Consider the following 12,174-nt stretch of genomic DNA (forward strand, 5'->3'; position numbering starts at 1 on the left):
AGCCGGGAGAGCAAGAAGAGCCAGCAGCTGCCCCAGTCCCCCTTTCCCCAGCCCAGTTCTCGAGGTATCTGCTCCTCCGAGAGAAACCCTCAAACAGGAGAGTAGCCAGCCGCACTGCTCCCGGGGCAACTTCTTTTGTCTCTCGGTCGTTATTGCCTCTTAGCAACAAAATGGGAGAAACTTCCCTAAGAGAAAGAAAACAAAAGGAAAAAATCCTAACCTCCCAGGAAGCATAAAATGATGATTTTATATTCCAGGTTCAAGACAAACCAAAAAGAAGACTGAACTGGGTTACAAAATGCATAGAAAACACTTCTCCCTCGGGAACTGAGTAATTAAGAGTTGAAAATTGAATTGAAGGTAGTGTCAGTATTAGTAGAAAGTTCCCTATGTTCCTGCTCTATTCATAATCTCGAGATACCTGCCTGAGTCTGGTAGGGGACTGGGGCTGGGGGCACTCTTGGACTGACCCTGCACAACTATTCTGAATGTGGTACAGAAATGCAACACCAGTGTGTTGCTCAGAAACTCTGTTACTGTCCTGCCCAGATCACAGTGTGAACAACACCTTGGAAGAACAGATACTTAATGTGTGCAGTGAATTACTTCGGGTCTGGGAGACCCAAATACATCTCCTCTGTGCCTCAGGAGAGTGAAGGAAAGAGATTTTCAGCTTTTTGCCATGCAAATTAGTTATTTTTGGAATGAATGTTGCATTTGGTGCTGTGAAATCTATGTCTTTTGAAAAGAGAACTCTATTAAAATCACTACTGATCAACTCCTTCCCTTTTGGTGGAACTCAGCACCTCTGTTTTCCTTAGAAATCTTTTCCCTGCTGTATACAAGCAGGAAAGTCATCCTTAAGTAGGTCACTGGCTTGTCAGGAACTTGGTCTTCTGTGTGGGTTAAAGGGAAGAAGTTAGTCCTATTCCTGGGACTATACCTCAAATTCATTTTAATGTACAACAAATAAACTTCAACTTTGGTGAGTTGTCTCAAAAGAAGAGCACAAACTTTTTATTTTCCCTTCTAATGGAAAAAAAATTAGCAGCAGGAATATCGGAACATTAAAGAAATGAAGAACAACTTTACTTAATAATGTTAAGCCTCACCTAAATTACAGCTGTAAATAAGGGGTTTGGGTAACAAGGAGATCCTTCATGGGGAAAAACCCAACCGTCATCCATTTCTCCTCTGGGAGTAGCCAGGCAGATACTCACAGTCCAAGTGTGCAAGAAGCAGCAATGCATCCTGCCAGCAGGGATGTTAAGGGATATCACAGGCCTTTTCTCTACTTAAAAGAGAAGGGTGTCCTTATAGGATATTCAGTAAAATATAATTACTCAAAATTCTTTCAAAAAAGATTTTGCTATTAAATAAAATAGAATTATTCAAAAGTCTTTTCAGAAGATTTGACAAAAGAATACATTGAATTTGAAAAAAATGTTCAATAAATTCTGAGTTATTTTACTATGCAGAAAGTTTCTTTCCCCCAAAATGAAGGAAAAAGGAACAGAAAAAACCCCATCCCAAACCAGAAACAATCTGCTAGGTCCTAAAAAGCAAGTGAGTGAGATAAGTGATTGAACACAGAATTACAGAAGGATTAAGGTTGGAAGGGATTTTAAAGATCATCTCATTCCATCCCTGCTGCCATGGGCAGGGACCCCTTCCATTAGACTAGATTGCTGCAAGCCCTGTCCAACCTGGCCTCATCCTATCAAAAAGGTTTAATTGAAATCTCAAGTTGTGAACCACATATATAAATTATTATATCTTAAAAACAAACAAACAACCCCAGTGGTTTGTATCTATGAAAATGAATAAAGCTAAAAATGAGATGGAAATTATTCCATTATAGACAGCTGTATCAAAATCAGAAATGAGCTGTGCCCTCTGTGTGTGTTCATGAGTGGAAAAATACAAGAGAGGACTCTGAAAGGGAAAAGTGACTTCTTGTAACAATTTACATGACAAATATGTGCTGATTAGTACATGGACTGATTAAACTGTTACATTTTTTCCCCCACATAAAATATTACTGGGACAAAAGAATTATCAGCATATACATGTACAACCTAGTAAAAGAAGCAGATGAAAATACTCTTGCTTCACGCTTATCTCCCCAGAGCCGGTGTGTGAGCTGAGCAATTAACATGAAAGACTCTTACAGCTGGAACTGGATAGGGTCACAATTAACGTGACTGACACCATTCTGGCACCTGGCAGCCCAGGTGCTGTGCATAGTGCTGTGGTGCCTGTAGTGCTGTGGTGGGCGGTATTCAGAGTGCTGCAACCTTCCTGAAGAAGGGTCTTGAAAAGACACCTCGGGGGGCACAGGCACGTCTGTGCTCATGCCAGGTGATTTCAGTTCTTCTGTGACCCAGGCGATGCCTGGGTCACAGAAGACAGGGTCTTTTTGTGAGGTTCCAAGGGGAGCCTTTATTGAGCTTCTTCCTGGAAGGGATCCAGGGAGAAAAGAACCGCTTAGGTAGGGAATGCAGGGGTTTATACATGGATCGCAAGGGGCGGGACAGAACACTAGAGCGAATGGGATGAGAGCACAGAGGCAGAACCAAGGGGTAGAAGAAATCAACATATTGTTGCAAAGGACTCTGGGGGCAATCTTCTTGCTCTCCCTAAGCAGTTGTAGCTCAGGGGTTGGCCCTCCAGGGCAGTGCAACAGGCTTTCTCTTTGCCAGTTCTCCGGCCCCCACATGTAGGGTCCAGGCCAGGCGGGGAGCACACTACACCTGCCCTGCCTCAGTCCTTGTTTTGGTGTGCTGACCACAGTCTGCAGCTTCATGCACTTGCATACCTGGAAGACCCCAGCTTGCAGAGCTGCCTTCAGCTCCAGGGCCCTCAACACAAGAAGGACATGGAGCTGCTGGAGTGAGTACAGTGGCTAGAGAGATGGTCCCTCCAGAGGGCTGGACTCCCTCTGCTCTGGAACCAGGCAAGAAGAGCTGGGGGTGTTCAGTCTGGAGAAGAGAAGGCTCCAGGGAGACCTTAGAGACCCTGCCAGGGCCTAAAGGGGTTGCAAGAGAGCTGGAGAGGGACTTTGGGCAAGGGCCTGGAGAGACAGGACAAGGGGGAGTGGCTTCACACTGCCAGAGGGCAAGGTTAGATGGGATATTGGACAGAAATTCTCCCCTGTGAGGGGGGTGAGGTTATGGCATAGGTTGCCCCGAGATGCTGTGGCTGCTCCATGCCTGGAAGTGTTCAAGGCCAGGTTGGTTGAGGTTTGGAGCAGCCTGGTCTAGTGGAAGGTGTCTCTACCTGTGGCAGGGGGAATGGAACTGGATAAGCTTTGAGCTCCCTTCCAACCCAAACCCTTCTGTTATTCTATGATTTTATGAAGACACTGAGAGCTGGCATCCCTGGCAGCTCACGGGGTGTGCAGCGACCCTGAGCTCCATGATTATCCCTGCTTTGTTCATGCAAAGAACAGCTTCTTGCTTAACCTGAAAGAGCTGGGCATGCCATTTATTTTCATGCTTTTCAGTAATTTGAGCTTTCTGTGTCAGTCATTTTTGAGTACTTTGTGGCTGATGCACCAGCACCTTATTGGTGCATTTACCCAGAAACAGCAGAAGGTGGAAAGTCATGTGGTGCTTTGGAGGACTCAGAGCAAGAGGGAGGTGAAGAGACAAATCAGTCACAATTAGCTACTGTCATGGTTTGACCCGGAAGTAAGGTTTTTGGGGGAACAATAATGTGTATTCCTAAGCAAGTGTTTTAAAGGTGTAGTGTCAAAATTATCTTTACACTTACTTCAGTCATATTTGAAGCAGTTGAACCATTGAAGTGGGTGTTACAGCATTGAGGAACACATTGGTTCCTGGTGAAGTGACTTCAGTCTGGCACAGACCATTCCTCCTTTTCCCAGGGCAGTGGTTTGGACAACCAGCCACTGGTGCAGAATGGTGATTTTTATTACCACGTCATTAAAACTCTGTGTTCAGGAGTTTTTTTTATGGACATGAACTGATGTAGCATCATGGTTTTGTTGCAGATATTAGCTTTAAAATGAAAGGGGATAGAGCTACATTAGGATAGTGCCTGGTGGGCACAGACAGAATCTGGAGATCAGAAACCTCCTGGAAGTGAACAAATGACTCTGCTGTTATTGACGTAGGTTCAGGAGCTTTAAAGCTTACACCACATTGCAAAAGCCCAAAGTGGTGCTACTCAAACTAATCCAGAATTTCCCTTAAGTACAAGAACACAGAGCAATTGTGCATTAGAGAAGGATTAATGAATATAATGGGTAATCAGCATGAAAACAGAGAAATCCAGAGACAGAGCACAGTTGTAGATGGAGTTTTCTTGGCAGGATTACCTGGCACTTCCCATGCTAAATCAGCTCACTGCTGCAGGCTCTTGCATGTGCTTAGACCATTTTTTAATTGTTACATTTGACACCACAAAAACTGCGTCAAAGGGAGAACTGAGTGGAGCCAAGTATTTCTTGTTTGTTTCCTTTGCACATTTATCTGCTCATGGGCAGCTCCATGGTTAAAATTTGCTCTTAAGTGTGACACGCCTGGGCTGAGTAGAGCTGATTGACTTCTACATTTTGTACATCCAGCATGTTAATTGTTGGTAGCAGTTGGTTAATGGGTAATCTGAGGAGGGTATTCCTAAAATCACAGGATCACAGAAGAGTTTGGGTTGGAAGGGACCTTTAAAAGGTCATCCAGTCCAACACCCCTGCCATGGTGTCTCGGCTTAGAGACAAATTTTAGGAGAAAAGTGCCCTGGAATGAGCGTTTTGTCCAAAGAGAAGGGCTTCAATAATCCCTTTTTGCTGATGAGGAGACTGAATACCCATGGGTGAAAGTGAAAAATGAAGTAAAACTGTTTATTAACAAAGCAAGATACCTGCAAAGCATAGGGGGAAAAAAGCACCTCATTGTGTGGCCAGGATGCAGCTGCCCTTCTTTGTCTCAGGGTTCTTCTCCTCACAGCAGGCGAAGTTGGTGGAGTTGAATGTCCCTTCTTTCACTGTCTCAGTCTTTCCCAGGATTTGGACTGTCCGTGGCTGCCCCCCCCCCAGGCTCCTCGGATTGAAGAAAAACAACAAACTGAGACAGTTCAAGGAAATAAAAATGAAAGGCTGCTGAAAGGATTTGCTGGTGAAAAGTCTCCAGGCTGGGGAAAGGAAAAACTCAAAATACCAGAACTTTCTTGCCTAAATTGGTGAAATTGATCTAGCAAAGGCAACAAAGTAACAATCTGTGTAGTCACCGACTGGGCCAGAGAGAGAGAGATTGAACAGAGCCCGTGCTTGGGGTACCCAGGTTCCAGCCCTGCCTCCTGGTTCATCTGAAATATACTACAGCAGCCATTTCTGGGCATAAAGCAGATGATTAGGGAATAAAGTATCATCATAAACTCACCCCAAGACACACTAGACCAGGTTGCTCCAAGAGATAGCCAGCCTTGAACACTTCCAGGGATGGGACAGCCACAGCTTCTATGGACAACCTGTGCCAGGGCCTCCCCACCTCACAGGGCAAAATTTCTGCTCAACAGCCCATCTAACCCTGCCCTCTGTCAGTGGGAAGCCATTCCACCGTGTCCTGTCACTCCAGGCCCTTGCAAAAAGTCCCTCTCCCTTATTCATGAATCCTTCTCTTAGCCCACTTATGGCACTGGCAGGGGCTCTAAGGTCCTCCTGAAGCCTTCTCCAGGCTGAACACTCTGATCTCTTCTTGCCTGGTTCCAGAGCAGAGGGGCTCCAGCCCTCAGACCATCTCTCTGGCCTCCTCTGGACTTGCTCCAGCAGCTCCATGTCGTTCTTGTGTTAAGGGCCCTGGATCTGGACGCATTCTTTTCCTCCCAGCATAGTGTTGTTCAGTGGCAGCATTGTCCCCTCTCTGATGAGGTGCGTGTACACTAAGACTGTCCAAGTGGCATTCCTGACCTGCAGAGTTGGTCAAGCAACGAGGACGATAAGAAGCCGACCCTACACAATTGTGGGTGGATTCTTTGGCACAAGCTGGGAGATGGAAATGAGGAAGACATGTTAGCATTCCCCTTGAATAGTTCCTAGGTGCTTTGGTGGTAGAAAAGAGGAGGATGATTTGCTATCTCTCAGAAAGACAACTTCCTAAATGCTTTGGCTTTTACATGGCTAAAAAGATGCTATTGCTAAAAGTCATTTTAAGCATGGGGACTCAGCTATCTCTTGAACAAATATCTTCTTCTTCTTCTTCTTCTTCTTCTTCTTCTTCTTCTTCTTCTTCTTCTTCTTCTTCTTCTTCTTCTTCTGTGTGAGCGCTGATAAATAATTTTTTTTTTCATCTGAATGCTTCATACTGTTATCAGGAGGCAGCATCTCTGAATTTTGTTCACCTAATGCAATCACAGTGCACTGGCATAGGCCAGGCTGTTGCTATAAATATTCCACACTCAAAGGTACAAAAATAACATTTTATCTCAGCTCTGTTGAAAGCAGGAACAGCAATGACAAGTCCTCACAAACTTCTAAAGCAGTCATATAAATCAAAGCAAATATACATTCTTTAAACTAAGCTGTTTCTGAAAACAACCATATCAGACATATCCAATATCAAATTATGTCAGAGCAAACTAATTTAGTTTGAAAACATGGAAACTGAGTTTCTCAACAGAAAAGAAGCAGCAGAGATATGCATTTTGGCATTGCTAAAGCATTTGTTTTTGATATGTTATTTAAGCAAACTGTGGGAGTAGAATTTAGATTTGCCATAGAATTTAGATTCACTATAAGGTGAATACTAAAAAGAGACAGAGAGAGTAGTTGTTGATCTTTATTGCCAAGATGCAAAGATGCATTAAATGAAGAGCTTTTGCTCTGCCTCTGTTTGCTTCCTAGTGCTGGTGATAGCCCTGCTCCATTTCAGGGGCAGATAATATACAGATGTTTTCAGAGAGCTCACGTGGTTGTCTTCATGCCTTTTCCCAAGCATTAATGCCTAATTTCCAATTTGTTAGTGCATGCCCTGTGTAAACCAGAGCCAGCACACAACTGCTCTACAGTACAGGATCACAGCAGCTCTTCCCAAATCAATTTTGTTACCCTTCATATTTGTGTCATGGGAAATTCCCCCCCTTTTTCCTTTTCCTTGTCAGAAGCATGACAAACTACATGGATTCAAAACAGACCCCACCTGTATTCCATTGACCTTCTGTCCTTGTGAAAAATGTCTCTATTAACCACGTACAGAGAGGAGACCTTTTTTTTAACCTGTGGTAGTTTTGTTCCTTTTTGGGTGGTTTTTTTTTTTTTGTGTTGGTAAGAGTCAGAAAGTAAGGATTATTCAAGGAGGAATTGCATACAGAGATGTCTGAAGTTGATGGAGTAAAGTTGACAGGTTTCTATATACTCTCTGTCTTGGTTTAAAAGACAGGTGTCTGCCAAGGAAGGTGGGAACCTTCCTGGAATGGAAAATATGACCCCCTTCAAATTATTATAACTTTGAAATTATGGGGTTTTCAGGCAAAGATATGGGAAAAGAAATAACTGTTCTTTACTAGAATATATATATATGAGACTAGGCAAGCAAACAAACTTGGGCAATGCTGGGAGGAGAGCGGAGGTGGAGCTGGGAGAAGGGGGTGTTTTGGGTTTTTTAAAATTTTCTCTGTCTTGTGTCCCTTGTGACATCCTGGTGATGGCAGCAGCAACCGGGCTCCTGCAAGCACCCAGGAGGTGCTTAGTCTGGAGAGAGGGAGGGGGTGGGTGGTCCTGGGTTTCCCCTGAGGCACCCAAGCAGGTGGTAAGGGTCCCTCCCAGTGAGTTTGGATGTCGAAAGGTCCCAGTTCAAGGGCCACTCTTGTGAGCAGAGGCTCACCCACAATAAGGAGAAGAAGTGAAGGACAAAAAACTCCACAGCAGCAGTGAATCCTCTGCAGTGGCAGTCCAAAACCACAGCCATCTCCCCTCCAATCCCAGAGAGAGAGAGAGAGAGAGAGAGAGAGAGTGTGAGCTGAGCCCAGTCCCTTGACCCCCGGCCAAGTCTTGGTTAGTACCCCACCCCTCGCCCCCCAAGCTCTTGTGGTATCTCTGCACTTTCCAGAAGAAAACCCCCCAGCCCGGGACCTCACTCCCCAGCTAAGAGACTGCAGCAACCGCACCCCTTCCCTCCTCCTCCCCATCCTTTCTACATCTTTTTGAAGTATTGTCATTCATAATCTCTTAGGCAACAAATGGGAGAAAAATGCCCTATGAGAAAGAAAAAAAAAAAAAAAGAAAAAAATTAACTTTCAACACCCTCCCAATAGAAACTCTAGATAATTTGAAAAGTGCAACAGCCAAATAAATGTAGATAGGAACTAGCCTGGGGAGATGGACCAAGGAGAATGGTCTCAGCCACAAGGGGGAGGAGGGGAGTGCTCTGTTGATCAGGTCAAGTGGAAGAGGAGCTGTCTCATCTCAGACACAGCATCATCCCTGCTCTGAAAAGTCAGGTCACCTTCCCCAGATATGGGAGAGGTGACATTTCAAATCAGAGGTATGCAGGAAAGACCAATGATTTCATGACCTGGAAGGTCTGACCTGAAGGGCTGACACTGAAAGACCCTGTAAGATGCTCAGCTGTCCCCAGGCATTGCACAGATTTCTGAGGAAGAAGTGGAGAAGAAAGCCACTAAGCCAGGAAGCTGCAGTAAAGCCTGGTTTGGGAATGGCTTCGCAGTTGTTCCTGGGCTCTCTGGGGTTCAAATAATAAGGCTTTCCTTCTCTGTAAAAGAAAAAAACCTTTCCCTCACTTCTCAACTATTTTCAGACTCTCATGGTGTGGTAAATGCACAGCAAGGTCACATAGCTCCCTGGGAGTGGAGTGAGGCAGTCAAAAACAGAAAAATATGTGCAGATAGCACAGGGTTAAAGGCAGATCTCTGTGTCACCAAGTGCTGCACTGTTGATGTAAATGGATGAAAAATGGTGTTGAACCACCAAGAGAATGATGAATTCCTTCTCCATACTCTGGGAGCTTTGCTATAGCACATCCCAGTGGAGAAGCTGTGTAACGAGGGCTCTGCTTGCAGGTATGCTCACTTCACAACCTGCAGCTTTATTGTTTTTTTATATTTTAAAACCCCAATAAATCAAAATGTGTATCCCCCTAGTGCAGATGTTATGACATTTCCAGCCCAGATTTCCTTCGCTCTTAAATTTAGAAACATCCCTAGAAACCTTTGTATTTCCCTGCTGTTATGCTGCAGCATCACTGTATGAGCCGAACAGGACTGATCTGCCTTAAGGAGGGAGGTGTCCAGACCACTCATCCTGGTGACTCCAAACATTTCCAGGTGCAGACCCTCCTGCATGGAGAAATACAAGAGGCAAGATGACTCAGCCTTGTGGATGGCTCTTTTTTTCCTTGCTGACTATAGAAGAGCTCAGCTGGAGAGGTTGGCTCTGAGGGATGAGAAGGGGAGACATCAAATGAGGGGGATGTTGCTTGTGGCACTCTTCACAACTTTTGAATGACCCCAGTGAGTATTGTGTCTTTTTAGGAGGGAAGGAGGTGCATCAGGGTACCCTTGAGTGCATTTTCAATGGCATGTGGTAGTAGGTAGTAGGCCTAGCAAAACCAAACAAAAACAACAAAATAAATGTGTTTTGAAGTTCTTGTGTTCAATTGTGAGCCTGAAGGAGCCATGGAAAAATATTATCTGCTTTTACAAGAAATTCATGCAGAAAAATGCAAAGTAGATTAAATTAATATTATCATTCTAAGCTATTGTTATGTCTTGACTTGAAAGACAGGTGTCTGCCAAGGAAGGTGGGAACCTCCCATGGAATGGAAAATCTCTCTGAATTATTATAACTTTGAAATTAAGGGGCTTTCAGGCAAAGATATGGGAAAAGGAGTAACAGTTCATTACTAGAATATATACATACATATGCTTATATGAGACAAGGCAAGCAAACAACAAACAAAACCAGAATTCCAACCACAGCCTTCTCTCGGCTGTAGAGCACTTTCCCCTTCAGTGCAGTTCCGCTCACAGCCAGCAGGGGCGCTAGTGGCTCCCAGCCGGGCAGGGCAGGTGCAGTGATTCCCCCGCGGCTGCAGGGGGCGCTGTGGCGCGAGCGCCGCTCTGAGCAGGTTTATTGGCGGGTGAGCTGGCAGGAGAGACAGGAAAGGGGCTTCCTGTGCCCACTGGCAGGGGCAGCTGGCCCCGGTGCCCCTACGGATGGCGGGATGGCCTGCAGGAACCTCAGAGCAGTGGCTGGGACATTACTAGAATATATACATACATATGCTTATATGAGACAAGGCAAGCAAACAACAAACAAAACCAGAATTCCAACCACAGCCTTCTCTCGGCTGTAGAGCACTTTCCCCTTCAGTGCAGTTCCGCTCACAGCCAGCAGGGGCGCTAGTGGCTCCCAGCCGGGCAGGGCAGGTGCAGTGATTCCCCCGCGGCTGCAGGGGGCGCTGTGGCGCGAGCGCCGCTCTGAGCAGGTTTATTGGCGGGTGAGCTGGCAGGAGAGACAGGAAAGGGGCTTCCTGTGCCCACTGGCAGGGGCAGCTGGCCCCGGTGCCCCTACGGATGGCGGGATGGCCTGCAGGAACCTCAGAGCAGTGGCTGGGACAGCCGTGGCAAGGAGACCCTGGAGTGGCAAAGAAAGTGTAACAACAACTCCAGAGCTGTGACAGGTCTTCCGCACCATCACAGGGAAGAATTCCTTGCCAATATTACAGCTAACCCTGCCCTGTGGCGGTGTGAAGCCATTCCCCCTTGTTCTGTCACTCCAGTGCCTTCCAAATTATCTCTCTTCATCTTTTTGTAGGCTCCATTTAAGAAGCCTGATCTTCTGGAATGGGGAGGGGATGCAGAAGTGGGGCTGACATCCCCAGAGATGAGGTAGAGTAATTTAATTGCAATAAGGAGTAATAGGTAAGAAAATTTGCTGCTTGGATAGAGAATAAGGTATTTTGCAGTGCTGTTCTGGCTAACACAGTATTAGAGTATTGTAAGTATTTGGGGGTTTGGATTCATCAGCAGAGTGCCTCTCGTGGTTCAGTTATGCCTGGAAAAATCGACACTCCGAGACTGCAGCTTCTTATGCTTGTTGTAATTCTTATTTTTTGTTTCATATGTAACTGAGATGAAGGTGTGGAGCAGAAAATGGATTATGGGAATGCAATGTTTTCTACAAGGCAGCTGAGTGACCCTGTGGATATTAGGATAATGCTGCAGATAACAAATGATATTAGTTGGAAATGGTTTCTAGCTATTAGGCAAAGCTATTATATTGTCAGATGTGATGATGCTAAAAAGTATTCAGCGTCCCATCTTGGGAGTTATATTCTGTGATGGTATTCTTCATTGGCTGCAGGCCTCTCAGCCCTCCCTGCTCTGACCTTCCCCCTTGACAGAGGTGTTAGGAGTCAGCTGAGGTACTTGCTTCCCTTTGAAGAGCCAACAGCGCTTCCAGATGAAAAAGTCCAGTTCCTCAAAGTGAGGGAACAGGTCAAACTGTAAAAGGGGAAAACTGTTTCAAAACTATGTATAATCCTCTGGGTGGATTTTCTTCTTTTATGTAACATGGTGGTTTAAAACGAGCTGGGAATTAAACTCCAAATAAGCCGTTCCTCCTCTCCCCTGCCCCCCTCCAGTTAGAGAGGGGCAAAGGCAGAAACTATGGGTTGATATAACAATTTACTGGAAGCAAACAGCAATAGGATGAACAGTATGAACAGTAACAGCAATATTAATAACATGAATATGTATACAAGAGAGGAGGTGCTTTACATATCGAAGATGCTCATCGCCTTGGCTCAGTTCATGTGGTCGCCAAGACAAAGACAAGGTGGTGGGTGTTTCCACAGCCTGGCAGGGACATGCAGTTTTTCCTGAGACAAAGACAAGAATATTGTGTGCAGTTTTGGGCACCACAATACAAGGAAGACATTAATGATTAAAGCGAGTCCAAAGGAAGGCAACAAAGATGGTACAGGGCCTTGAGGGGAAGCTGTAAGAGGAGTGGCTGAGGTCACGTGGTCTGTTCAGCCTGGAGGAGACTCAAGGGAGACTTCATTGCATTACACCTTTGCCGTGAGGGGAACAGGAGGGGCAGCTCTCTGGTTTTTGCTCTCTGGTGACCTGTGACACTCCCGAGGGAATGGTCTGAAGCTGTGTCAGGGGAAGATGAGATTCAATATTAGGAAA

Source organism: Pyrgilauda ruficollis, unplaced genomic scaffold (assembly GCF_017590135.1).
Source record: "Pyrgilauda ruficollis isolate IOZ18807 unplaced genomic scaffold, ASM1759013v1 scaffold236, whole genome shotgun sequence".
Classification (NCBI taxonomy): Eukaryota; Metazoa; Chordata; class Aves; order Passeriformes; family Passeridae; genus Pyrgilauda; species Pyrgilauda ruficollis.